The 27,957-nt window shown below is 37.8% G+C and overlaps 1 long non-coding RNA gene across 8 annotated transcripts; it reads right to left on the bottom strand.

The window, feature by feature from the left end:
* Positions 1-436: 436 nt before the first annotated feature.
* LOC112130626 (uncharacterized) lies at positions 437-27,957 on the bottom strand. Of its 8 annotated transcripts, none has more exons than XR_010141383.1 (6): positions 27,781-27,918; positions 23,592-23,700; positions 15,968-16,053; positions 6,890-6,970; positions 3,435-3,707; positions 437-750 (listed from the first exon to the last, which is right to left on the bottom strand). It is a non-coding gene; the product is annotated as an uncharacterized LOC112130626 (long non-coding RNA). The 8 variants fall into 8 exon arrangements; XR_010141387.1 differs by lacking the exon at positions 15,968-16,053 and adding an exon at positions 26,275-26,341 and having other exon boundaries at positions 23,592-23,724; positions 27,781-27,795; XR_010141381.1 differs by lacking the exon at positions 15,968-16,053 and having other exon boundaries at positions 27,781-27,957.

The raw sequence follows: 27,957 nt of genomic DNA on the forward strand, positions 1-27,957 counted from the left end.
TTCAGAAAATGGTGGTGGTAGCACGATTTGAGAGAAGAATTTTTGGCTCTTTGACATCAAAAGCTCGCCTCTGGAGCATTTGTGCAGGCCCAGTTGAAAGATCAGTGGTCTTAACTGGTTTAAGTTGGACAAAAGATGACCCCCAAGTTCCTGAAAACAACTTAAGCAATTGTTACCAAGGTGACATATACATCAGAGGCATTATCTCTAAGGGAGCTCGTGAAGGCTAAGTTATAGTGTTTAGCAGTGTGGCTTTCAGCTACATGGGTTAAAAAAAATCAACAAAAAGCAAGTGACTAAAAAGATTAGCCCTTGGTTTCAACAAGATCTTGGGAAGAGAGACAAGGGTGGGGAAGGTTACCTGAGAGACTGTTTTTCTCCAAATAAGAGGCTACTATCTAAATGAACTGTAGAAATTACTGCATAGGACTAAGACTGAACTATGTAATACATTTGTTTATTCCTGTTAACCAATGACTACAGACCTGGCAGGAAGGCAAATGAGCTACAGACAATAAAGAATTTATATTTTCTCCGCGTATCTGAACTTGTAGTATGAGTGAATTTAGTGACCACTCAATAGGACTTGAATCAACAGTTCAAGCTTCTCTCTTCTTTTCTGTATCCCCCAAAATTATCAGGTTTTGATATCCGGTAGCACTCAACATTGCTTGCATCATTCATCTTGTCTTCAGCAGAAGTGTTACTGACAAAGCTGGTCCTCCAAAAGATAGAGTCTTTCCTTGTTTCCTGTCATGAAACCAATACACAAAACGAAAAGTGAGCATCAAGCAGAGCAAACTTTATTCGATGGCCATAGAATTCAGATGTGGGGGCGTGGCTCACAAATCAATTTCTCCACTAGTGAAGGGTGAGCGGGCTAAAATATAGTATTTCTTTAATGAATGTTTCTTTAATGACATTACAAGTGAGGGGAGAAATATTCATGTGTTTTCCAAAAATGGGCCGTGAACTCCCTGGAACCAGAGTTCTGCCTTCCTTTTTGTCCTTTTATGGCTTCTGGTCATTGCCATGGCAATTGTCAACAGTCACAGCACTGATGGGAGTGTCATTTAGCATGGAAATGAGATTATAATGAAACCTGAGGTTTTTTTGAAGTTGATCTCTCTTGGTTATAACCAGTTTCAGCTGGTCTGGCTATAAAGGAAAATTTTTATTGCAGGTATTCTTTTTCTTAAAGATCAGCAGAGTTAGGGCAGAGCAGAAATTCAGCTATGTCACACAGGCATTACACTGGGTAACAGAAGGATATCAGTCCAGAGTTCTACTGTAGCCATTGGGAGCCATCTCTACCATATCTATCTTCCCATTTCAGAAAGAATCTAACTTTCTTTTAACAGGTTGTGTTAGATGACTTAGTTATATAAACAACATCCCCAGGGGCTATGGGAGACAGAAAGATGAATGGGTGGCACAGAAGTGATTTTTTTCAGTGCTTTGAAACCATTTTGTATGATTATATAATGGTGGATATATGTCTCTGTAAACTTGTCAAAACCCATAGTCTGTACAACACAAAAAGAGGATGCTAATGAGAATTTTAGACTTTGGTTGATAATGATGTATCAATGTTGGTTCATGGATTGTAACTGGTGCTGGATATTGATGGTTGGGGAGGCTGTATGTGGGAGTGGGGAGAGGGTATGTGAGAACTTTCTGTACTTTCTGCTCAACTTTGTTGTTAACCTACAACTGTTCTAAAAAATAAAGTCTATTCAACTCAATTTTAAAATTCAAAAAACAAAATAAAATATCCATCCTCTCTTGTCTTCTTCAGCAAATCTTGTGGATACTGAAAGAACAGCCAGTGTCCCAAAACACATGAGAAGATGCTCAGCATCTAATCAGGGAAGTGCAAGTCAAACAGTATTGGGATATCATTTTTGCCTCAAGTTACAGAAGTTTAGAACTCTTCAGCCCTGCCAAGAATATGGAGAAATGGGGATTCATATATTGGTGATATCACTGTGAAAGGCTACAAATATTTGAAAGTTACTTGGAACATTGTTATAAAATAAAAAAATAAAAAAAAAACCCATTGACTCATAAATCACTAAGGTCTAACAACCTAATAGGTCCCAGTATGTAAAAATATATTTAAAAGAATGATTGTCACACTATGTTTTAATTGTGAAATGTAAAACAACCATTAACAGGAGAATGGTTGAATAAATTATAGTCCATATTTACTGTGGAATATTATGCGGCTACATAAAATGAGTTAAACCTGTGTGTATTAATCTGAAGTGACAGTTATAGCATATTCTAAGTGAAAAATGCATATTGCAGAGTAATGCATGTGGTTTAGTCTTGGTAAAAATAAGGAAACAAAGGGAAATAGGTATCTTTATATTTGTTAATGCAGAAAGATAAGGGGTAAAAGGATAGAGAATAAACTGTTAACACTGATTACTTTGGGAATGAGGAAAAGTGAAGAGACTGTTGACTTTCTTTATATGCTGACAGTTGTTTTATTGCTCAAACAAGTAGGTACTGCTTTTGTAGCTTGAAAGCAAAATTCAATAAATTTTAGAGGGAATAAAACAAATACAACAAAAGAGATGCTGTGGATGATATGGCCTCAGGGTCAAACATCTATAGTCCATCAGACTTTTTACATTGCCAAGAGTGACTGCCTCTTAGTACAGCTCCTGTGCATTACTATACTAAGAAATTCGTCTCTTTTCTGTGCTTTGAGGGATGTTATAAAAATATAAACCTTCTGCACTCTGTGCAAGGTACATGACTTGCTGCAGGATGAGAAGTCTATTAGTCAAGGTTCAGTAAGTAGGTGAAGAGAAAGATCTCTTTTCCCACCCCATCCCATCTCTGTCCTGTTCCTAAATTGGTATGCATCCAGCTTAAGAAGAATGTAGGGGGTAATGGGTCATGCCCCCAAAAAGGAGTTAAAGGGATGAGAAAATTTTCCTACTTAAAAAGGTTCTAGCATTCTATAGCACTGTAGGATGACTGAAGTTAGCAATAATATATTATGTAGTTTCAAATAGCTAGAAGAAGGATATTGAATGTATCCAACACAAGGAAATGATAAATGTTTGAGATGATGCATATGCTAATTACCCTCTATATATGTATCACATCACTATATACTCCACAATGTGTACAATTATTACATGCCAATTATAGTTATTTAAAAAAATAAAAAAGTGTGCCCAGTCTATCAAAGCTCAAACATAATGTATTAACCATCTACTTATGCATAACAAATTACTTGAAAACTTACCAGCTCACCTTCCTGTGACCATGTGTTCTCATTGTTCAGCTTCCACCTATGAGTGAGAACATGCGGTGTTTGGTTTTTTGTCCTTGTGATAGTTGCTGAGAATGATGACCTGCACGTTGTGCACATGTACCCTAAAACTTAAAGTATAATTAAAAAAAAAAAAACTTACCAGCTCATACAGTTTCTGTGGGTCAGGACACTGGGAGTGACTTTGCTGGTTGGTTCTGGCTCAGAGCCTCTCATGGGTCAAGGTATTTTCTTGGGCTCATCAGAAGACTCAACTGGGGCTGGAGGACCAGCATTCAAGGTGGTCATTCACATGGCTAGTGAGTTAGAGCTGGTTGTTGTCGAAAGGCCTTAAGTTCTGTCATGTGTGCCCTCTTTCAGGGCTGCTTAGTGTCCTTAGAGATCGGACAGTTGGCGTCTCCCAGAGCTAGTGATCCTAGGAAGACAGCAAGGATAATGCCACAGTGCCTTTTATGACCTAGCCTCAGAAGTCACATGCAGTCCCTATTGTACATTCTACTCCATTAGTGGCAAGTCACTAAGCACAGGTCACACTCAAGGAGAGAGGAGTTAGGCTCCATTATTTGAAAGGAAGAGTATGTAAGAGTGTGTAAACATTAAGCTACAACCACCACACAATACTCATTGGTGCCCTGCTGTTTTCTAGCTTTCAGGAATTCCTAAAAATTTCAGGTCCACTGAAGACATTCTTTTTCTCCAGAGGTTTGTGAAGTATTTTCTTAATAGCTTTTCTTTAACTTCATTGAGCTGTGGTGATCTAGGTTCTCCATTCCTTTTTTTAGGTCCTGTACTTACTTCCATTTATACAACACCAGAACTCCACAAATTTTTGTAAAGACTTGTACTCATAGTTTTCCTCCCAAATCATGTATTTATCAATACAACCATCCCAAGAGTCCATTGGAACTAATTCCATCACGACCTACCTCCCTATACTCATCAGTCACCATACAACCAATAGTGGCTGACTATAGAGCACTTACTCTATATCTGACACTGTCTGAATGGCTTGACACATATTCGCATCAAATAACCAAGTCACCCCTCTCGATTGAGGTATTCATTCACAGTCTAAATTGCTCTTTCTCCACTTCCAGTTGCCAAATCCTTTCCCTAGGGGATCTATGGCCCATCACTGGCAAGGTCCCTAATATCTTTGTCTCTTCTCTTGAATGTTTCCTTCACCTTTGTGTTCACACTGAAACCTGGCACTCGCTTGAAGCTCTGTCTCTATTGTGGTCCCTCATAGAGTAGATATTTTCTGTCCTGGGGATAGGGTAGCTCTTTGCTCCTTACTGCTGCTTCCAGTCCATTTCTCTCCATCCTCCTTAAAAACTTTTCAGCTTTGAAACTCCTGCTATCAGACTCCACTACTGGAACTGTCTCTCCCTTTTTTTTTTTTTTTTTTTTTGAGGCAGAGTCTTGCTCCGTCCCCCAGGCTGGAGTGCAGTGGCGCGATCTCAGCTCACTGCAAGCTCCACCTCCTGGGTTCGCGCCATTCTCCTGCCTCAGCCTCCCGAGTAGCTGGGACTACAGGGGCCGCCCACCATGCTCGGCTAATTTTTTTTTGTATTTTTAGTAGAGACGGGGTTTCACCGTGTTAGCCAGGATGGTCTCGATTTCCTGACCTCGTGATCTGCCTGTCTCGGTCTTCCAAAGTGCTGGGATTACAGGCGTGAGCCACTGCTCCCGGCCCTTTTTTTTTCTTTTTTTTTGTCATTTAAAGACACTTCTGGTTACTCCCTTTACTTCCTTGAATATTTTAATTCCTACATTACTATCACTCTCTGTAATGCTGTTATCATAATTCTTAGTGATTTTAATAACCATGTAGACTATCCTGTCAAAACCTTGGTGTTTTCGTTTTGTCTTATCCTCCGATAATTTTTGTTCTTACTCTAGCTCAGCCACATATTTCTATGTCATATGCTAGATCTGTCCATTATCAACAACTATATCCCCTCTGTTAATCACTATGTCCATCACTGCCTGTATTTCCAGCTTTCTCCTTTTAGTATCTGAGGGAACAAATCTTTGACCTAAATAGCACTTTGTTGATCCCAACACTGTTTCTTACTCTTCTCCTGTCCTAGCTTCTCTTCTTACCCAGCTTAGATTTCATGGTCCCTTTTTATAATCACTCTCTGGCAGAGTATCAGCTAATTTCTCTTTCCTTTGCATTTACCTGAAAAAATCTCCAACCCTAGTTAAATCCAACTTTCAACCTACTTTGCCACTGAAACAAACAGTAGACAGTTGGAGAACAACACACAGACCCTTTGATTCCACTCTGTGTTAAAGACACTGTGGGTTTAAGTATTGCTAGGCAACCTTATCATATTTTTCTAGTCCAAATTTGTTGCACATTAGAATATCTTGGGGAAGCTTTCAAAATAATCCTAATGTCCTGGTTATGCCCCAGACCATTTGAATCACAATATCTAGCTGGCAGATCAAGGCATCATTTAAAAAAATATATCCCCAGGTGATTTCAATGTGTAGCCACATTTGAGAACCACTGCCCTTCCAGATGACTCAGTTTCATACATACTAGCTTTTTTTTTGTTTTTTTTTCTGTTCCTCCTGCATGCGCAGCACAGTACTGCCACAAGGTCTTTGAAATGATTCTCTGCTTCTTCTGGAATGCTTTTTGACCATGAAGTTGCATGATTGACTCCTTCATTTCTTCAAGTTCTGCTGCAAAGTCATTCATTAGTAATATCTTCGTGAACTATCCCATGTAAAATAGAAACCCTGCTCTTAGCACTCCTTACCTCCCTTGCCTCACTTTTCCTCTTTAGCATTTCTTGCCATCTGAAATATTATGTATTTATTTGTTAAATATTTATTGTCTCTCCATAACTACTAGAATAATAGCAGAGAACTTGTCCATTTTGTTTCTTGAATATAACAAATATGCACAGTAAATTTATTTAGTAATGGATCAATAGGTGCTTAATAATTTTTTGTATTTTTGTAGAGACGGGGTTTCACTATGCTGTCCAGGCTGATCTCGAACTCCTGAGCTCAAGCAATCCGCCTGCCTGGACCTCCCAAAGTGCTGGGATTATAGGTGTGAGCCACCGTGCCCTGGCCAAGATGAGTCTTTAGTCAACATTTTTCAACTTTTCTCAAATTACCCTGATTTTTTGAGTAATAAACACAGGTAGTCCTTCCTAAGCACGGATTCTCCACGTGCAGTAATGATAAGTTTGAATCAATTTATAAATCTCTAGGGATAATAAATGTCATGTTTCTTTATTTTTCTAAATCAAATTAATTCTATTACCAAGCTTCTGCTCATCAAAGCCCATGAGAATTTCAGCATCAGTTTCTTTTTCTCTATTGGATTATATTGGGATGCTGGGCTTATGCAGCACAAGAAAATGTGGACAGGCTAAATTTTGGAAGGTGATAAAGACTGTTCCATACTTAGGCCTGGGAATCAACTTGAAGTTTCCCAACTTCTGTGTCAGGTGAGTCACAGGGACTCTTGTTGGTTAGAAATTGTGGATAGAAATTATATCCTTGTGGATAGAAATTATAATTTAAATATTTTTTATTTAACCATGATCAAAATCGAAAGCATGTACTCACAATGAAAAAGGCCGGAAAGAAAGATTCCTGTAGGGTCAGGCTCTTTGTATTTTCAACACGTAAAGCTTGTCATGTCTCCCCCTAGTAAAGTAAGTGGGAAGAGGTTGAAGAACTTTCACAATCTAGTGACATTGGGAGCACAAGGTACTAAGAGAACATGAAATTTAAATGCATGAGGCTCTGTTTCTTGTTCCATTTGTTAAGAAGAAGCAAGAAACTTTCTGAGATAGTCACAGGGTTTTCTGGAGTTATTTATCACAGGTTCCTCCTAGAAAAATTATTTCATTAAGTATACTCAAGTGTTATGTAATCACCCTGAGATGTAACCATCACTTGAAGAGTTACAAAACATATACTGTTCATTTTATGTATAAAATATACATTATAGGAAACTGAATTTTTCATTAAAATTGCAAATGAACTAATCAGCTGTATGTTAGTCTGATTCACCACTCTGTAAATCATATAAGCTCTTCTTTTTCAGTGAAAGAAAAAGTGTGTGTGGGAGAACTCATATCTCATGGTTACTTCTTCTCCTTGATGCCACCACAAATAAAAGATGCCCTCACAGGTTCTAGTTTCATTATAATCTGCAAATGATTCTTTTCACGGAGTTTAATCTCCATGGGCATTCATACAGCTGTTTTCCTCTGGGATCTTTCTGCTTGTGGGGTGCTGTGTTTGAAGAATGTGCAGATATTAGTGAATCCATGACATGGAGCTCTTTCAAGTGACCCATCTTCTCCTGTTCCTCCTCTAGGAGAATGAACTCCCTTGAAACTGTGCCACCCACTTCCCCCCAAAGCTACAGTCTCCAAGCATTCCCACTTGATGGCCTTTCTCGTTTTGAAGTGTATGGAAAAAATACAGTTTACTACTCTCCTGCAGTCAAAGAGCTTCCAAAGTAAGAAATGGTAGAGAAGCATATAGCGTATTTGCTGGTGTTAATGAGGAAGGAAAAAAAAGACATGCATTCTCTAATGAGGCCATAACAGAAAAAAGAAAACAATTAATTTCTCAATAATTTTTTCCGAAGAAATAAAATTTAGCAGTAAACTTAAGACTAATAATTATTCTTTAGCAGCATGGGTGTCAACAACTCAACCTCAACACAGACTTACAAACTGGGAGCTCCTTGAAGTCAAATGTTTTCTTCTCCTCCCTGTATCCTCAGCAGTGTGTCTCCCCAGCACTTACAAAGTGTTAAATAAAAACTAGATAACCACACCTGAATCAAGTGACTACTGACCCTAGCCTTCTCGTACAGACTTTACAGCTTAAATATCCCAGGTTATAGTAATGTATTCTTTAGTTCTTATTCTCTAATTTCTTTTCATTCTCCATATTTATTTATATTGTTAAGCATTGCATTAGTTTCCTGTGGCTGCTATAAAAAATGACCACAAACTTGGTGACTTGAAACAACAGAAATTTATTCTCTCACAGTTCTGGAGGCTAGAAGTCTAAAACCAAGACCTCTACAGAGCTGGTCAAGTCCATGGCTCTCTCCCATCTTCCTGTGTTTCCAGCAATCCTTGGTGTTTGTTGGCTTGCAGATGCATCACTTCAATCTCTGCCTCTGTTTTAACATTGACTTCTTTTCTGTGAAAATTATTTCATTAAGTATTCTCAATTGTTCTCTCATGTTCTCCTCTTATGAGGACAACACTTGTCTTTGGATTTAAGATCCACCCAATCCAGGATGATCTCATTTCAAGATCTTCAACTTAATTGTATTTGCAAAGACACTTTCAAAATAAGGTCACCTCCACAGGTTCCCGGTAGACATATCTTTTCAAGGCCAACATTCAACCTTACAATCATCTTCACTTTTTAAAATTATGGGACCGTCTTCCTCCTTTTGACTTTGATGCACAAATCTTTCTATTTTTGTTCCATCTAGATCTACACAGATGTCTCTAAGATAAAATAACCCATCATAATTAATTCACTAGAAGTCAGGGGACCTGGGCTTTGCTTTTGAATTTTTCAGTTTTCATTATCAGACAGTGTGATCTTTGGTACTATTAATCACTTTGAATCTTATTTTTCATGTTGGTTGCAAATGTAGAAATCAATTAGACCTAGCTTAAGAAAAAGAAAAATTCATTGTAACTTGTAGCAGCATCCCATAAAACTTCAGTGCAAGAATGTAGCCATACCTTAAGAAGACATTAGATGATGGAGTTGGGAAGTTTTAGCACTCTCTCTCACTTTTTTGTCTCCATTTCTTTCTGTAATCTATTTAATTCCTTTTTTTCTGTTCAGATGGCTGTTTTCCCCACAAAAACTACCAATTTAATGTTATAGTTTAATCTACATGAACAGTTTCTTTTCATCTTTCCCCACCACTTCCTGACTCTCCTGTTTCATTTTCTTCTCTACATTTTTACTTCCCAATTTCTACTTCTTTCCTAGTTCCAAATTCCTAAAGGAGGGAATCAGAGTGATCCAACTGGGATTTGATAAACTTTTCTGATTCAACCAACTCTGACCAAAGATAGGGTCACATTATAAAGAGACAAATTTTAAGAATTAAACAATGTGGATTCAGAGTAAAGGCAGTTACAGTGAAGAAAACATTTGGAGTTTGACAGGTTCACAAAAAATGTGTGCCACATTTCTCTCCTATAAAATGGAGCTAACACTTTCTGCAATGCTCACTTTACAATTAAAAATTTTTTTTTGAGGGTCATAGCAGACATCATGTTTAAGAACACATTGAGTATTATTACACAATTGGAAGAACTGTTTTGAAGTTTTATAGTGCTAGATTTGGGTTCTGAACAAGTGGCAGACTTGATCTTGATGAAAGAAAGAGGATAATTCATCCAGCTGTGAAGTGGATAAAGATTTTCTAAGAGCTCATCACCATGACTCCCAAAGTTTTGATTGTCTTCACAATGATGGGAAATCACAATTTCAGGAATAGGAACAAAGTTTCTGTGAGAGTTAGGAAGAATCCAGAGGTGCAAGGTGTAAGTGGTGATGTTTGTGTGTGGAGGCAATCCTTCCAAGTTTATCCAGACAACAATGGCAAGAGTAAGAACTGAACTTAAATTCTGATGCACTTAGACATGGAAAATGCTGAACTTTATGTGTAATGATTTGTCAGTTATTTATTATATGACTATTTATTTTCTGACAGGTCATAAAAGCAGGATACATCATTGACAACAGAAGTACTTATCAGCTTTAGAATAAAAGTAAAAAGATTCTTAGGTTTCTTGGGGCATTATAATACAGTGTTGATGTTGGGAGGAGTAAAAGAAACAGGTATATCTTTTAACAGGTTGGTCAAAGAGGTTACATGTTTTTTTCAAGAAGGTTGTCAGCTGGAATTATTGTTGCTTCTGCACTTATTCCAATGGGGCTGGTACAGCAATAGTGCCTACTTTCCCAGGCTTTGAAGCATGTCTGCATCAGGACAGGCCGACAGTACTGGAAAGGGCACAGAGAGAAGCCTGGAGTGAGCTCCTGGAGTGAGGGAAGCCTGGACCATACTCTGGGCCTTAGGGAGATTTGAGTTCTTATTCTCAGGATCTTCTTTCTGTCCCTCCTTTTACTGTTTCATTAAAACAAACAAACAAATGAGCAAACAAACGAAAAACCCCAGCTAGCCAAATTCCTGTAGTAGACCTGGTGGGAAAAGCCAAAGAGGTTATCCTAAGACTTTACATCTGCACCGGCTAAAGAAAATCTCACACGGCACATGTGAACCAGGCCTGGTCATCAGACACTGGACTTTATTTGGGGACAAATGTATGCAATTTCCTGGAGTGTAATCTGTGCCGAACATGCCCTATTAAGAATTTATAGCAGGAGACAGCTGGCCAAAGATTTGGGGTCCTGGCTATCTTTCTATTATCACTGCTAATATGAGGCACACAAGCAGGTGCTCACTAAATGATAAATTAATGAACAGTCTACTGAACATGTCCTTTTGCAATATGGCACTGAGAGTCATCTGTCTTATTTTATGAAGCATCAGCAGTTTCTGATTCATACTCTGTGAAAATAGCAGTGTTCCCCGGAGGCAGAAATGCATAATTTTTTCTTGGCAGTTGAGAACACCACTACATTGCTTGTCTTCAGTTACAAATGGAGAGATTAGTGTTGGCCATGAGAGCAGACTCTTCTTCCCCAAAGAGGGTCACAGGACAACAGAGGTAGAATAAAGATACAGAGAGGCATTTGGTTAAGAGGAGAGATTTGAAGGAACACACGTCAAAATGCCTTAATATTCCTGGTAAGGTAGGATACCAAGTCACTGACTAAGAATGGAATGAATAGGGCTATAGCTGGTGATTTGGAAAAGCTACTGTGTTGAATGTGATATAAGGCAAAAACATACTCACTTTCTTCAGATATGTGTATATCTCATATTTTTGTGCTTTATTCAGGTCTCTACTCACATGTCACCTTTCTACAGAAGCCTTACAAGTCCAGCCCATTAATAAAAACGCCTCTATATTACCCTTGTTCTGTATTATTTTATTAAAAATAATGTGTGACATTATATTTGTATATTTATGTATTTGTTTATGACACTTCTCCCTACCAAGAAGAAACCTTCATGAAAAAAGGTAACACTTTGTTTCATCTGAGTCCTTCAGGAAACAGAATCTGAGCTGGAGATAGGAGTGTGAAAGGTCTATTGTGGAGTGACCTGTGAAAGCAAAAGGGAGGAAGCGAGGATAGGGAGTGTGCATGATCAGGCTGTGCTGTAGATTTGACAGAGTCCCTCCCAACCCATTGAGGAACACTGGAGAGATGATCACTTAGTAAAGGAATCCCATATTGGTAGAAATGGCCACCGTAGCACAGTCTTGTTTAGTCATTGGCTGGGAGACCCCCAAAAGAATATGACGTTGAATCAAAAGCCCCCGTGGACTTGGAGGTTTTAACATCTTGAGACTCTTATCTGTCCATACTCTTTGCGTATAGGTAACAAATTCTTTCTTGAAGAGGGAATCTGAACAGGATATCTCCACACCTTTAATAGTCTACCTTTTATATGGCATGGATACATTTTCAATATACCTTCAGGAAGTACCTCTTTAAGGCTTCTAGGAAGCCTTTCTTTCTGAAGAGAAACCTAGATGATGGAGATTAGTGGGAAAAACTGTAGCCTTCATCTTTGCAGTCTGTCTTGAGGCCACAGCTGATACTATTATTTTCTTCTTCATCTATTAATTCTAACTTCCCCCTTACTTTCAGCTCTCACTTCTAAAGTTTTCAGTGGCTTACGTGTGGTTTCACTGCAACCCTTGTTCCTGAGATGTCTGAGTCTAGTAATCACATCCTTCACAGGTAGAGGTTATTGCACTTGAATGTTCACAGTCACAATTGTCAAGGAATTACCAAGAAGTATCTAATCTAAATGAATCACTGAGTTCCACAATTATTTCTTTGTGTCCCTATTGTGTAAAAACATCCCTACCTCTTCCTGCTGTCACAGTGATGATTCCTTTTCTTACCTGCTAGTCCTTGAAAATAAAAAGTCCAAAACGCCCAGGTGGCAGTCATAGGTCGTAATTCAATGGCACCCTTGATGTGTCCTGTGTAGGGTGGGCCTTTTGGGGGCACCAGGACCTTTAACATTGCAAGGCTCAGAATAAACAGACAGAAGGCACAAATTCTCCCAAGGGGACACAGAAATGATGGTAAGTGGGGATACTTCTGTTTTTACTTCTTGGACTTGGACCTATGCATTATTCCCACTGGTGACACAGCATCATATAGACAGATGTCTCTGATCCAGTGTACATACTGTGTTTTGGAAGAAAGCACCTTATCTTTGCAAATGGTTTATTCCAAGCTGGTACTTCAGCTATGTCTTTAGCAGGTCATTCCAATATCCTCTCAGGCAGGCTGCTTCTAAGTTATTCAGTTTGTGGTACAGTTAGTGGATCCCATGGTCATGGGCCCACTTCTGCACCTCCTTTGCTGCAAAGTGGGTCTAATGGTTGGATGCTTTGTAGAGCAGGATTTCATGCTTGAGGATCTAGTAGTCTGTAAACCCCCTAATAGAGGTGCAGATAGAGGCTCTCCAGGCAGGAAAAGCAAACCATTACCTAGAGTAAGTTTCTGTCCTGTGAGAATAAACTGCTAACCCTTCCAGGAAGAAAGGAGCCCAATGTAGTCAACTTGCCAATAAATAGCTGGTTTGTCTCTTTGATAAATAGTGCCATACTTAGAGTTCATTACTGGTCTCTGTTACTGGCAGTTGGATAATCAGAGGTGCTAGTAGTTATCAAAAGCTTAGTGAATGGCAATACATGCATAGCGTCTACCTCTGCCACTGTTGAAGATGTTCCTGTCAAATCAGGACTAAGTTGATCACTGATAAAAGCTGGCTAATATCAAGTGGCTGAGTCACTCCATCTACTTGATTGTTTAGTGATTCTTCTATGGTTGATGCTTCCTGGTAGTAACAAATGTGTGATACAAGGATCACACTTTATGTCCACTCTCACATATACATCCGCATGCCTCTATTTCAGACTTTCTTGTCTGCAATCTTCCAATCCTTTTCCTTTTAGGTTCCTGACAAACAAGTCAGGCTATTTGTTATGCTTATGAGTCTACACATATTCTAATGTAGGGGCACTTCTCATTTAGCAAAAAGTAAATAATCAGGTGTACCATCCAAAGCCCCACCAGTTAGGAAAACTTTCCTTCTGCACCATCTTTGAAGGCTATCCTTGAGTGAGGCTATAATGCATCTATTTTTGACTTGTACCCACATATTGAGTTGATGCATCCACAAACCAAGCTAGTACACTTTCTTTATGCAGAACCTTCATAGTAAACTAAGGAAGGGTGATGCAGATACCACCCTGGCTGGTGATGGAGATTTAGTTTACATGTTTATGCAACTTGTTTTGATGTTTTTGCCTTCTGGTCCTGCTTGTGCTCTCTCTGATATATACTGTGGATCTTCTGAATAATTGTTACTGGGCCTATCTGACTTTACAATTTTGAAGGTCAAGCAAGATCTACTTCATGAAGAAAAATTCTAAATGCATGATCCCTGGTGTCCACTGTTGCCAAACATTCTATCTCTACTATGGCCTCGTAGCTTGCCAGGGGCTGATTTTCCAAAAGTGTGTGATTCTCTGCTCTAGAAGGCATAACCCTGCTATAGAACCTCAAAGACTCATGTTGTGATTCTTCCTCTAGAGCTTGCCATATGTTCTACACTACGTATTTTTCTACCATTGACAGCTACAATAAAATAAGGTCTGCTAAATCATATAGCCCAAGTGACAGGTCTAATTGCACTACAACCTCTATCTGCTGCAGAACTCCTTCTATTCCAGGTCCTACTCAAAGTTGCAAGTCTATCATGTAATATAAAAGCTAGAGCATTACACCTAGTTTGTGGACTTACTGCCTCCAGAATGAAAAGGGGCCTACCAAGTATTGTGCTTCCTTTTTTTGTGGTAGGGGATGTGAGATGCACCAACTTGTTTTATTTGGAGGGAGTGTCATGGCATACCTCTGACCATGGGATTTCTGAAACCAAAATGACAAATTTCTGAGTGTTCAGAGTTTTTTTTTTTCTCTCTCTCTGTAGTACATGTATCTTACCAAACCCTCTAGTATGCTAGCCACATTGCACTCATCCTGTCTGAGCAACGTGATGTGATTGATATGGTGGATCAGTGTGATGTTCTGTGGCAATGGCTTTCAGAACCATTGGATGAAAGGAACAGAATCTAGCATGAGTATTGAAGAGAAGCCTCTGCATCCATACTGCAGAATTGAGTCAAAGGAACACCTGCTTCTTTTACAATTAGGATGCAGATTGCTCCACAATGTACACCGTTACAACCAGTATTAGAAATCCACAAAATTCAAAAGTTCACATATTTAGAGAGATGCTTCCTCTATAGTCGCACTGCATTTGCTCTAATCTACTCCAGCAACATTGCCCAGGGCCCTGCTTCTCAATACCCATAAGGAAAGGCTGGAAGATGGCACCTTGGTTCAATTCTGCTGCTGAAAAATCAGTCCCTGTGCTTGTCAGTAAAAATGGCAAAAAAAAAAACCAAACAAAAAAACAGGAAGATATGTAGTCTCTGTCTTACTACCAGCCTCTAAATCTTACATATATGTATCTGATGGGCTGAACCAAAATCACCTTGAGAACTGTAGTTTCAAGGGAGTCCAGGAAATATACTTTTTAGCCTCTCACTCTCTGCCATTTGGAAAGGCAAACTAGAAGAGTGAAGTAGATGTTGAACATGAGTCCACCATTTTCATCTCAATAACGATCCCTCATCAGATGGTTTTTGAAAGGATTAAATGTGATAACATATGGAATTGCTTATTACAGCAGCTAAATGTAGTAATATTCAATAACTGTTGGGTCTTCTTTCTTAAACCATTTACTCATAATCAAGAGTATTAATTTTCAACCCCAAATCATGTCAATAATATTCAAAAGATGGATTTACTGTCAGTTTGTCCATCCGTGATATAACTATGTATAGGATTGACAATTTAAGTCAGTGCTGTCTAGTATGGTAGGACTGAGCACTTGAAACTTGCTGAGTCTGAATTGAACTGTTCTATAAGAATAAAATGCACACTGAATTTCAAAGACTTAGTATAAAGTAAATGTAAAATGCCTCACTAATAATTTTTTACTAATTAAATAGTGAAATGATATTTTAAAGAAATATTGAGTTAATAAAATATATTATTCAAATTAATTTTATTTCTTTATTTCTGCATTTAAAAACTTTGACCACTAGAAACATTAAAATTACATATGTAATTTAATCATATTTCTTTTGGACATTAATGCTAGAACTAGTCCCTGAACTCTACCTTCTAAGTTTGCATCTCCCTCTTGTGAGGGTCTTTCTGTCGCATTTCGAGTTCTCCTGCTTCTCTGGTTTTAATTATCCATATTACAGTTTAGATGAGGTAACTTAAAAAAATTCATTAAAAACATTATGAGAAACCACAAAGAAATACGACTACATCTGACTCTGATATTGGCTCTCCCATCCTGTCCCCTAAGTTATGAAACTCTGGAACATTCTGTTTTCTCCCTGTACTAACCTGAACACAGAACTTGGCACCTCTTCAAGTCTGCAAAATAATCTCCAAAAGCCTGGGTAAGCAATGATAATGGTATTCTTGAAGAGCTGTAAATGAAAATAGATGAAGGACTTTACACTGCACCCTTAAAGCAAATCTAACACCCCGTCCAATTAGTCATTTCTAATGTTTTCCTAAATCCCTTCTCTGTTACTCAATGAATAGGGCTTCTGGCTCCCTACTGCTATTTCCTCCCTCTCTCCACTATCTTCCTGCCTCACTGGCCCCTTCCTCCGTCTACAAGATTCACTCCTGTTAAAATTCCTCATCCCTTTAGTAAGCGGAACAATTTAATTGCTGTATTGTGTTCCTTCGGCATTTCCTTAGGGTCTCATACTCCAAAAAAAGTAATTTCTTTTGAATAAATACAAAGTCTCCCTAAGAGGAATTTTGGGAAATATGATTTTCTTCATTTCATTACACAGAATAAATTGGATAAGTTTAGAAAGTAAAGATTTCAATGCTAAGAATTTTGGTAAATATAATAAGGAGCTTTACCAAGTCTCAAGTCTCCTTAGTGTAAGACAATCATTCCTCATCACATTTGGGTTGATATAGTCTACCTGCAGCTTGCACCTTCTGTTCTAATAACAAGGCAGGTTCCATCTTGTTTTGCACTACAAGAGCAGTTCATCAGTCTGAAGACAAGGCCAACACATATTTTTCTCATTTATGTCCCTTCCTACCCCCATGTGTCCTTAATAATCTCCCTTTGATAACAAGTTTCTCAGTTTAAGGTCAAAAATAGATCGTAGTTCATTTGTGTAGCTGTGTTAATTAACCCTCCAAATTCCAAGACAAGAGCTCATCCTTGTTGGCTCACTTTATCAACTCTTCCATATTCTTCCAGTTCTTTGAAATTTATCTCTAGTATGTCCCATTTCCTAAGATGATGATTTTATCAGAATATAACCAATGTAATATTCAGTATCATATTACCATAAATATATTGAGAGTTGAGAACACTAGAAAAATAATAATAAAACTAGGTTTCATTTATCAACTAGCTACAGCTCTAAGTTGCTTTATATGCAATTAGTGCATTGTAATTATCATAACTACAGAAGAGGCAGGCATTATTATGTCTATATTGTACCTAGGAAACTACGGCTTAACAAGATTAAGGCATTTCCCCCCCAAAAAATGACATTCTATTTCCCATCAATGTGATGTTTCATTCAGGGTCCACACTCCATATACTTCCCCACTGCTCTGAAGTCCATAAAGTTCATTATAAAAGCATAGGGTTTTGGAATTGAAGGGACTTAGAGATTATCTAATCCTATATACTCACTTTACAGTTATTACAGATGTCCCAAATAATTAGAGCCATTCTTACCCCAAGACTTGGTTGATAGAATATTATACTTTTAGGGACATCCAGGAGGTAATGTTAGTAACCTGGCTTGCAAAAAGGTTTAAAATATCTTTTTTCTTAATGACCCTAAATGAAGGCAAATGGCTTTCCAAGAACAGCTCTTTCAAGTAGGGAGCAACATATCAGCTGACTTGTTACCAGCTTTTTATTTGCATGATCAGTGTATTACCATCAACTTTTAGTAGCAGATAAAGGTATTTAAGGAATCAGCCTCAAGATGAGTAAACTTTATCGGAAAAGGCTGTCACAAGCTTGGGTAGCTGTCTTATGGGCTTATTTCTTCGTCCTTTTGGGCTGTTGTAACAAAATACCTTAGACTGGGTAATTTATAAAACAGCAGAAATTTATTGCTTATAGCTCTGGAGGCTGAGAAGTCTAAGATCAAAGTGCTAGCAGATTTGGTTCTGATGAGGGCTTGTTTCACATAGATGGCACTTGCTGTGTCCTCACTTGGCAGAAGGGGCAAGGAAGCTTGCTTAAGCCTCCTTTATAAGGGTACAAATTGCATTTATGAGGGTGCAGCACTCATGACTTAATCACTTCTTGAAGGCCCCACCGTATCACATTGGGTATTAGCTTCTGACATACGAATTTTTGGGACCACAACATTCAGACTGTAGCAGCTTTGATACTGTTTGGGTATATCACGATTAATCAGCAGGAGGGTAGTGATTGCATCAGTGGAAAGCGGGAATGCTATGAAGACAAAAGTCAAGTTATTGAGCTCAAAAGATACACTGCTTACTTTGAAGTGTTTTCCAGGACTAACCCAGAACGAACTCCTCCCCATGTGGAAACCTTCCAAATGCTTTTGCCTGGTTGTTATGAATTGATCTCATATGGCACTGCCCATTAAGTTGGAGAGTATGCTACAAATATGTATTCTACAAATGTGTACTCTGTGTTTCATAGACTTTATGGTTTTCTTGAGGATGGTATGATGCCTATCTCTGCTGAATATCAAATAGATCTTCAGAACTGAACAAAAATTGCTTAATTATACAATGTTCTTTCCTATGGCCAGACATTCTTTTGTTGTTAGAGAGGGTCATTATGTAATAAAAAATCTTGAATTATGGAGTCATAAAAACAAAGTGTTCCATCATATATTCATTTACTAAAAATATTTATCAAGAGATGACTCTATGTTAGTAACTGGCAAATGTTATAAATAAGACTTGTAAGGTTACTACTCTCATAGAACACAGATTCTAAAGAGAGGAGTTAGATAATTAATACATCCATAAATGAGTAAAATAAATCTTATAAGGACAATAGGATGATAAGATTTGTGGCAAGGAGGTATTTTAGACTGGGTAGTCAGAGAAGGCCTCTCTTTGGAAGCAGCAACTGAGAAGGAAACATCATATAAGTGAACAGATAGAGGCAGATAGATCATAATTTAGGGCAGCTATAGGTAATACATAAAGGAATGGGTGTGGGTGTGTACTAATAAGTCTTTTTTTTTTTTTTTTTTTGAGACAGAGTCTCGCTCTGTTGCTCAGGCTGGAGTGCAGTGGTGCAACCTTGGCTCACTGCAACCTCCGCCTTCTGGGTTCAAGTGATTCTCCTGCCTCAGCCTCCCAAGTAGCTTGGATTACAGGTGTGTGCCCTCACACCAGGCTAATTTTTGTATTTTTAGTAGAGATGGGGTTTCGCCATGTTAGTCAGGCTGGTCTCGAACTCCTGACCTTGTGATCTGCCTGCCTCAGCCTCCCAAAGTGCTGGAATTGAGCCATCGTTCCCGTGGGGGAGTCAAATTTGGCTTGCAGGGGAAAGCATTTTAGGCAGGAGGAATCTGGGAAGTTGAAAGGCCAAGGCTGGGTGTAGGCTTTGTATTTTTGTATTCTTGGAAAGTGGTATGGCTGGAGGCTAGTGAGAGTGAGAGTGATAGGGTGTTGGAGACAGAGGTACAGGCCAGGTCAGGTAGGGCTTTTTAGACTTGTGAAGAAATTTACATTTTATTCTAAATGCAAAAGGAAGCCACCAGAATGATTCACGCAGGGAACAGTGACACAATCTGATTTATATTTTAAAGAGGCTCTGGTTGCTGAGCAGTTACTATTTTTAGGGAAGCTAAAGTGGAAGCAAGGAGAGTCAGGAAGCTGTTACAGTAATCCTAGGAAAATACCATAGTGAAGACAGGGAGAGCTGGAAGTGTAGCAGTTTGAATTTCTCTCTTCATGGCTCCTTAACTATACATGAACTTTGAACTTCATTTCCTTCATCGGCTAAGTATAGATAAAATTCCTATTCTCTTTGTTAGGATAAAATAAGACTATAAGGCAAATGTCCAACAAATGGTTAGATGTCGGTTATGTAAGTTCTTTCTTTTTCTTCTTTGTCCAAAGCTCATACATTTTTTTTCTTCCTTCTCCCCTTTCCTTCTTTTTCTCCTTTCCATGGATATTTATCTCCTTCCATAGATATTTAATGGTGAACCAGTTTGTGCAAAACACAATACTTGGTACTGGAAGATATAGAGAGATCTTGTTTTTAAACATTTATTGACATATAGTTGGGTGCTCAAAAAAGCAGAACCTTTAGTTTTCCCTTTAGTTTTTCTTTTCTTTACTTTTTAGTAAGGCAAACTGCCATTTTAAAGTCCTAGCTAGTTATATAAATAATAGTTATATAAATAATAATGAAGAAAAAGTCATCTTGGAGAAGATCTCCTTAGTTTTGTGCAGAATCAACTAAGGGTGATATACAAAAAACTCCTTACATTAAAACAAAAATTAATTTAACATTGGTTCTGAGAATATACTGGAAGTTTTATCCTGGGAAACATATGTAGAAGTTTTTTTTTTTTCATGACAAATATGCCCCAACCCACAACCCTTGTATATATGCAGCACAAGATTACTGGGGATGATGAGGTTATTAAAATAGCCACTGTAATTAAAGTGGACTTGATATGGTTTGGGTGTGTCCCCACCCAAAATTTCATCTTGAATTGTAATCCCCATAATCACCATAATCCCCAAATGTCAAGGAAGAGAAAAGGGGGAGGTAACTGAATCATGGAGGCGGCTTCCTCCAAGCTGTTCTCATGATAGTGAGTCAGTTTTCACGAGATGTGATGGTTTTATAAGTGTTTGATAGTTCCACCTGTGTTCATTCTCCTTCCTGACACCCTGTGAAGAAGGTGCCTTGCTTCCCCTTTGCCTTACACCATGATGGTAAGTTTCTTGAGGCCTCCCAAGACATGCTGAACCGTGAGTCAGTCAACTAAGCCTCTTTCCTGTATAAATTACCCAGTCTCAGGCAATTCTTTATAGCAATGTGAAAATGGACTAATATACAACTGAAGTCATTTGGTAAAATAAGCTTCAAGATCCCCCTTTTCATCTCTCACTGAAGGTAAGATCACCATGGCTAAAGCGGGATGGATTTATCCTGAGTCAGATTTATGCTCTTGCTCTGTGTGGTTCATACCTTTACAAACAGTTTTTAAATTAAAGCCTAAAGTCATCCCAATTTTTCTCTCTGAATGATTTACCCTCCCAGAAGAAATGTTTTCAGCTAACTTGTAATTATCCATCTTTATGATGTAGCATAGTATTTTGGAAAATACACTAGCTTCAAATCAGCCATATACCAGCTAGCTGCATGATGTAGGACAGATTCCTTAAAATTTGTAAGATACAGTTATCTCACTTATAAAATGAAGCCTTTGTACTAGATCATTCCAATGTCTCGTGCTCAGTGATTCAACAAAAGGACCAAATTGCATATCTGCCCCACAACTTTGGAGGCAAAGAGTAAGACTGTCAAAAGTAGAACTCTAGCAAGGTATAGCAAGAGAAGCAGGAGAAGTTATTTGTAGAGAAAACACCATACAGCTTAATTTTGAAGCCATATTATTCTCAGATTACATGTTTTTAAAAATTGCTTTAGTTGAAAAATTTTATAAACTGTTGGTTAACAAATTTTTAAACTACAATAATAACTCTCTGCCTAGTATTCTATGTACCCCAGCCCCAGTGTGAACATTTCATTGCAATCAAGTCCTAAGAGAAAACATCAGACAGTCTTTAAGATAATACTTTATAACAACAGGCTTATTTATCTGGGTACTTGAACATAATGAAGATACACATTCCTCCCTCATTGTATAGGATACCCATAAATAACCAAAGCCCAGTGAACTTTATGGCAGAAAATAATTTAAAGTAATTAGGATTTTTAAAAAGGAAAAGGAAATAGAGTTATGAGAAGAGAGATTTGGGATTAATACAGCAAAGGAGAAGGATTAACTCTAGTTTTGTATTCATTACCCAAAAAGAAGTCTTTGGACCATTTTTGTGCACCATGGGAATTTCACATGCAGAGAGGACCTGAGGAATTTTATATGCAGTGAAACATCACCCTTTTGCATTTAACTGAAATTGATGTTCATATTAAATCTATTTGATGTGGGAATGAGTAAAAAATTGATGATTTAAAAAATTAAAAACTACAATTTTCTACAATATTTTTGTACTAAAAAAATTAGATTGCAATTCAAATGCTAAAAACTGGCTAATGACTAATAAATATTGGACACACCTATGATGAATTATTTTGCATGCTTTAAATATTATACTTATGAAGAGTCTGTAATACTATAGAGAAAATCTTTTACTTTATTAAGTGAAAAATTAAAATCTGACTTTTATATAAAATATTATCTCAACATAAAAAACTATAAGAAATGTTCTTTCTATAATGTCCAGTTAGTTGGATTTTGAATGATTCATTCATTCTTCTTTATGTATTTTTTATAATATCCTATTTTTTCCAAATGGGTCCACAGTATTTTTATTTGTAATTGGAAAATGAAATACTTAATTTGAAAACCTCCTTGTGTATAATCTGATTAAGTCTTGGCATATATAAGGAACCTCTTAGATTGTTTTGGAGAGAACAGTTATTCATAAAGGCAAATAATTAATCAAAAGATATCTGGTAGCAATAAAACTGCTGAAAGCAGAAATGCTCTCTTTTTTTTGAAAGGGTAAAATTAGAAAATTATTATTACAGGATATTATATTGTTGGTGATAGTGTGAAAGTTTAGTCTCCTGCCTTTCCCACCCCTCAGAGAGCAGAAAGCATTTTCTTCCTTATAGAAGATAAAGCAGGGCCAAGTAGAGAGTGATATTCCTGAGCATCAGCTGGTACAGCAAACACACAATAACAACAGCAAGCAAAACAAAACAAATATACAACAAACTCCTTACATTAAAGCAAAAATTAATTTAGTGCCTGCAGCAAAGGAAAGCTCTTTGCCCCTTTTCAACTACCTCTTTTCTGTTTGCATTTGGCACCTCTCTTTGCCTGGTCTTTGGTGACCACTTGAATGAGACTCATTAATTTCAAGGCTAAATCCTCACCCTTTTGCTTTTCTTTCTCTGTAATCTCTCTGTCAGAGATATTGTTCATTCTCATAGCTTAACTTTTTCACCTTATATTGATAGCTCCCTATTTTATATTCTACGAACTTCTTACCTATCTTTTCAACTTTCTGCTGAGTATTTCCACTTAATGTCTTTGAGGTCATCTCTAACTAAATGTGTTTACAACCGAACTCACCCAAACTTCATATTTTTAGGAACCACCTCCTGCTTTGGACACTCAGAATGGTAAGAGTGTTCTTTCATTCTATCTTCTTCTTCATGATCCATACTAGATCTGGGACAAATTTCTGATTTAGCCTTTGTAACAACATTTACTTTCCATCTCTACTCTCATCCTTTTGGTTCAGGTTCCTGTCATCTCATTGTTGGTGACATTTTGGAAACATGAAAACATATTCTGAGTGTAGTATGAGGTTCTCAGTTTGAGGCTAACTTGTGTTTCCACTGGGATTCAGACTTGTCAGAGTTGAAGTCTACAGGAATCCATTTGCATAAAATAATTTTTATGTGAAAGAACTTCTGTGAAGGAACTTGTACAAGGGGAGGGGAGATGAAGGCAGAGGTTGGAGAGGGACAGCGTATTTCCTGTTTCCAATTGAGATGTCTAGAAGAGGTGCTGCAGGGCAGCTGTTGTCATGACGGGCTCTGTAGGAATAAGAATGTCTGTCTCTGGCCGGGCGCAGTGGCTCACTCCTGTAATCCCAGCACTTTGGGAGTCCGAGGTGGGCGGATCATGAGGTCAAGAAATCGAGACCATCCTGGCTAACACGGTGAAACCCCGTCTCCACTAAAAATACATAAAATTACCTGGGCGTGGTGGCGGGCGCCTGTAGTCCCAGGTACTCGGGAGGCTGAGGCAGGAGAATGGCGTGAACCTGGGAGGCGGAGCTTGCAGATCGCGCCACAGCACTCCAGCCTGGGCGACAGAGGGAGACTCCGTCTCAAAAAAAAAAAAATAAATAAAAGAGTGTCTGTTTCTGTTTCTATGTAATGAAGAGCAATGCCGCTTGGAGAAGTTTTTCTACTCTTTTGAGAAGACTGAAAGACACAGTGTCAGTCAGCATGTCACCTGTAGAGGGTCGTGATCGCAAGTTGTCCAGGTTCTTGGTGTTTTGAACAAAGAGTTGGACAAAACGCCCAGCAAAGCAAAGAAAAAAATGAAGCAACAAAAGAATGAAAGAATGAAAGCAGGGATTTATTGAAAATGAAAGTACACTCCACAGTGTGGGAGTGGGCTGAGCAGTAGCTCTAGGGCCAGGATACAGAATCTTCTTGGGTCCAAATACTCCCTGGAAGTTTCCCATTGGCCACTTCATGCTCACCTCATGTCAGTGAAGTGGTAGCTTGCAATCAGTCTGATTGGTTACAGAAAGCAGCCAACCAGAGGCTGAAGTGAAGTTACAAAGGTCACACTCCTGTACAAACATCTGATTGGTTGCCAATCAGAGGGTAGGGTGAAGTTACAAAGTTATACTTCTATGCAAACGAAGACCGCACCCACAATCAATCTGATTGGTTGTGGACAGCAACCATTCAGAAGCTGGAGTGAAGTTACAAACTTGCAAAGGAAGACTGGACCTGCAATAAGTCTGATTTGTTGCGGACAGTCAATTTCCCATCTGCCTGCAGAAAAGGTCAAAGGGAGTAGCCTCTGGTCCTTTTGTTACTTAGGCGTGGAAAGTTAGGGTTTTCCTTTCAATTTAGTTCTAGGAAGTCGGCATGAAACAGCCTTAGGTTCCCTGCCTCCAGACCCTATTCTCCTGCCTCAAGCATACAACCTTTATTTCCAGCTAAAATTCCTAGCTAAAAATGTCTAGCAAAATTCCTAGAAATAAGTGAATTAATGAAGACAAAATGAAGCAATACAAAGATATGTGATGGGAAGAGGGCAGATCTTACAAAAGACATATTATATTCCAGAATGACAATGGTAAATATTACACAAATATGTACAATTGACAAAAATACAATAACAATTTAGTGGAGAAAGGATAATCTTTTCAATAGGAAAATGAAACCTGACCTAACTTTCACCTTATGCAAAAATAAACTTAAATATGTTATAGATACATATGTAAATCTAAAACTATGAAACTTTTTGGAGAAAATCTTCCTGAACTGGAATTGGGCAAAGAGTTTTCAGACATGGTGCCAAAAAATTACAGAACTGATAGATCAAACTTCATCAAAATAAAAAACTTTTGCTTTGTGAAAGTAATTGTAAAGAGAATGAAAATACCAGCAATAGCCCAGGATAAAATGTTTGCAAAAAATATATCTGACAATAGACTTGTATCTGGAATATATAAAGAACTCTCAAAATCCCAGACTTGGAATATAAACAATCCAGTTAAATATGTCAAAATATTTGAACAGACGCTTCACCATAAGATGTAATGATGACAAGCACACGGAAAGCTATTCAGTATTATAAGCCATTAAAGAAATAGAAAGTAAAACCTCTATAATACAACTACACATGTAAAAAAATGGCTAAAAGATAAAAAAAAAACACACACACACATTACCAACTGCTGGCAAGAATGCAGAACAACTGGAATTATCACATTGGGAAAGAAAAAATGTACAACCACTTGAAAACAGTTTGGCAGTTTCTTATAAAATTAAACATACACTCACTATATGACATGGATACCTCATTCTTTGCTATTTATCCAAATAGAATGGAGATTTATGTTCACAAAAAAACCCAATAGGCGAATGTTTCTAGCAGCTCCATTCATAGTTACCAAAAACTGTAGCCAACCCAAATCTCCTTCAATGAACAAACAACAAGAGTTACATCCATACAATGAAATACCATTCAGCATTATAAAGGAACAGACTGTTGATTGACTCAGCAGCTTGGATGCATCTCAATAGTATTAAGCTAAGTGTAAGAAGACAATTTCAAAAGGTCACATACTGTACGATTCCATTTACCTTATAGTCTTGAAAAGAGAAGACTACAGTAATAGATCAGTAATTGTTAGGACTGGGGTAAATGAGAGTTGTGACTGAAGGGATAGAATGAGAGAGTTTTTTAGATGATCAAATGGTTCTGTATCCTAATTGTGGTGCTGGTTACACAAATGAATACTTGCTAAATTTATAGAATTGCACGCACACACAAGTCAACTTTCCTATGTGATAATTTTAAAAAACTTAATTAAAAATTTAGAAAATTATTTTCTGGTGGATTTCAGCAGTTCACAATCTTAATAATGAAGCTATGGGTATTACAACTCTATTGTAATATTACCAATATGAATATATCCTCATAAATGATGTCTTTGCTTTTTTTTTTTTTTAAATACTGAGAGGCTAAGATTAACTTTGGTGAAAACTCAGCAAGAAAATTGAAATAAAATCAGAAAACCCATTACAGAGGAAGTAACCCAAATATGTAATTTAAAGCAAAATATTATTGAGAGGTATAATTCCAACTGCTCTTTTAAGAGATTGGACTATGCTAAAGTAAAGCACTCACCTGTCATCCAAGTTAAGGTGAATTTGGATATTTTGGTTGGAAGAGAGATTTGGAGTGCTTAAATGTTCTGCATCACACAAAAAAGAATGTTTTAAAATGAGGAGAGACAACATAGAGAGCCTGAATTTCTATGTCTTCTTCACTCAGCAGTAATGAGGTGTGCTGCTGCTTCCCTGCTGGGGTGGTGTCAGAGGAGGCCAAGTTGAGTGTCAGGACTTACACTACCTGCCAGTAGCAATAAGACCGACCATCCCCCTCAGAGTGTCAGTGGAAGTCAGTGGAGGTCACACAGGAGTGGTAACAAGGCACACCTATCCCTCCGAGCCAGGATGGTTTAAGTGGAAGCCTAGTGAGAAACTTTAATTCCCATCCTCACCCATCAGTAATAAGGAGATTGACCTCCCTTTAGGTGTCACCAGAAGCCAAGTGATGAACCTGGATTTTTGTCCCTACTTAGCATTAATGAGGTGGCACATCTTCTGCAACAGCAGTGTCAGAGAAAGCCAGCTAAGGCAGAATATTTTTAAAAGGATCCAAAGTCTCATAACATGATACAAAATATCTATGTTTCAATAGATAATCATGAATCTTATCAAGAATCAGGAATATGTCAAACTGAATGATAAAAGGCAATCAATAGATGCCAATATCAAAATCATACCAATGTTAGAATTAGCTGAGAGATTTTAAAGCAGCCATCCATAAAAATGCTTCAAGAGCAATTATGAACATGCTTTAAACAAAGAATCTTAGCAGATAAATAGAAATTTTCAGCAAAAAAAGAAGATATAAATTAGAACTAGATGAAAATTTTAGAATTGAAAAAAAATCAATGTATGTACTCAACACTAGACAGGAGGGGACAGAGGAAAGAATCAGTGAATTGGATGATTAAAAAATAGAAACTATCCAGTCTGCAAAGCAGATGAAATAGACGGAAAAGAATTGACAGAGCTTCAAGGACCTGGGAGAATATGACAAAGGAGCTATCATTTGTGTAACTGATTTCCTGGAACCAAAGGAGAAAGAGGATAGAGCTGAAAGAATTCAAATAATTCTTTCAAAGTATTCAAAGAATTAAAGGCGGAGAACTTCCCAAATTTGGCAAGAGACATAAAGCTACATATTCAAGGACTTGAGAGAACCTGAAACAAGATAAATTAAAACTAGTTCACACCAAGATGCATCATAATCCAACTTCTGAAAGCTATAGAAAGAGGAAAATTTTCGAAAGCAGTTAGAGAAACAACAAATTACCTATACCAAAACAAAACAAACCAAACCAAACCAAACAAAACAAAAACAACCAACCAAACAAAAAGACTCAAATGGAGAGAATTTCTGATCAGAAACCACAAAGTAACAAGGAAGCAATACAACATTTTTAAAGTACTTAACAAAACAACTCAGATTCTATATCCAGCAAAAATACCCCTCAGGAATAAAAGGGAAAACAAGACATTCTCAGATAAAAGAAAATTAAGAATTTGTTGCCAGCAGACTTACCCTAAAAGAATGGCCAATAGAAGTTCTTTCTGAACAGCTATGTCCACTCCACCCAGCAGTAATGAGGGCCCAGCTCCTTTCCTGCTGGGATGGAGTCAGAAGAGGCTGAGTTGCATGTCAGGACTTATATTGCCAGCCAGTAGTAATAAGACCACCCCACTCATAGGGTCAGTGGAA

This window comes from Pongo abelii, chromosome 1 (genome assembly GCF_028885655.2).
Source record: "Pongo abelii isolate AG06213 chromosome 1, NHGRI_mPonAbe1-v2.0_pri, whole genome shotgun sequence".
Classification (NCBI taxonomy): Eukaryota; Metazoa; Chordata; class Mammalia; order Primates; family Hominidae; genus Pongo; species Pongo abelii.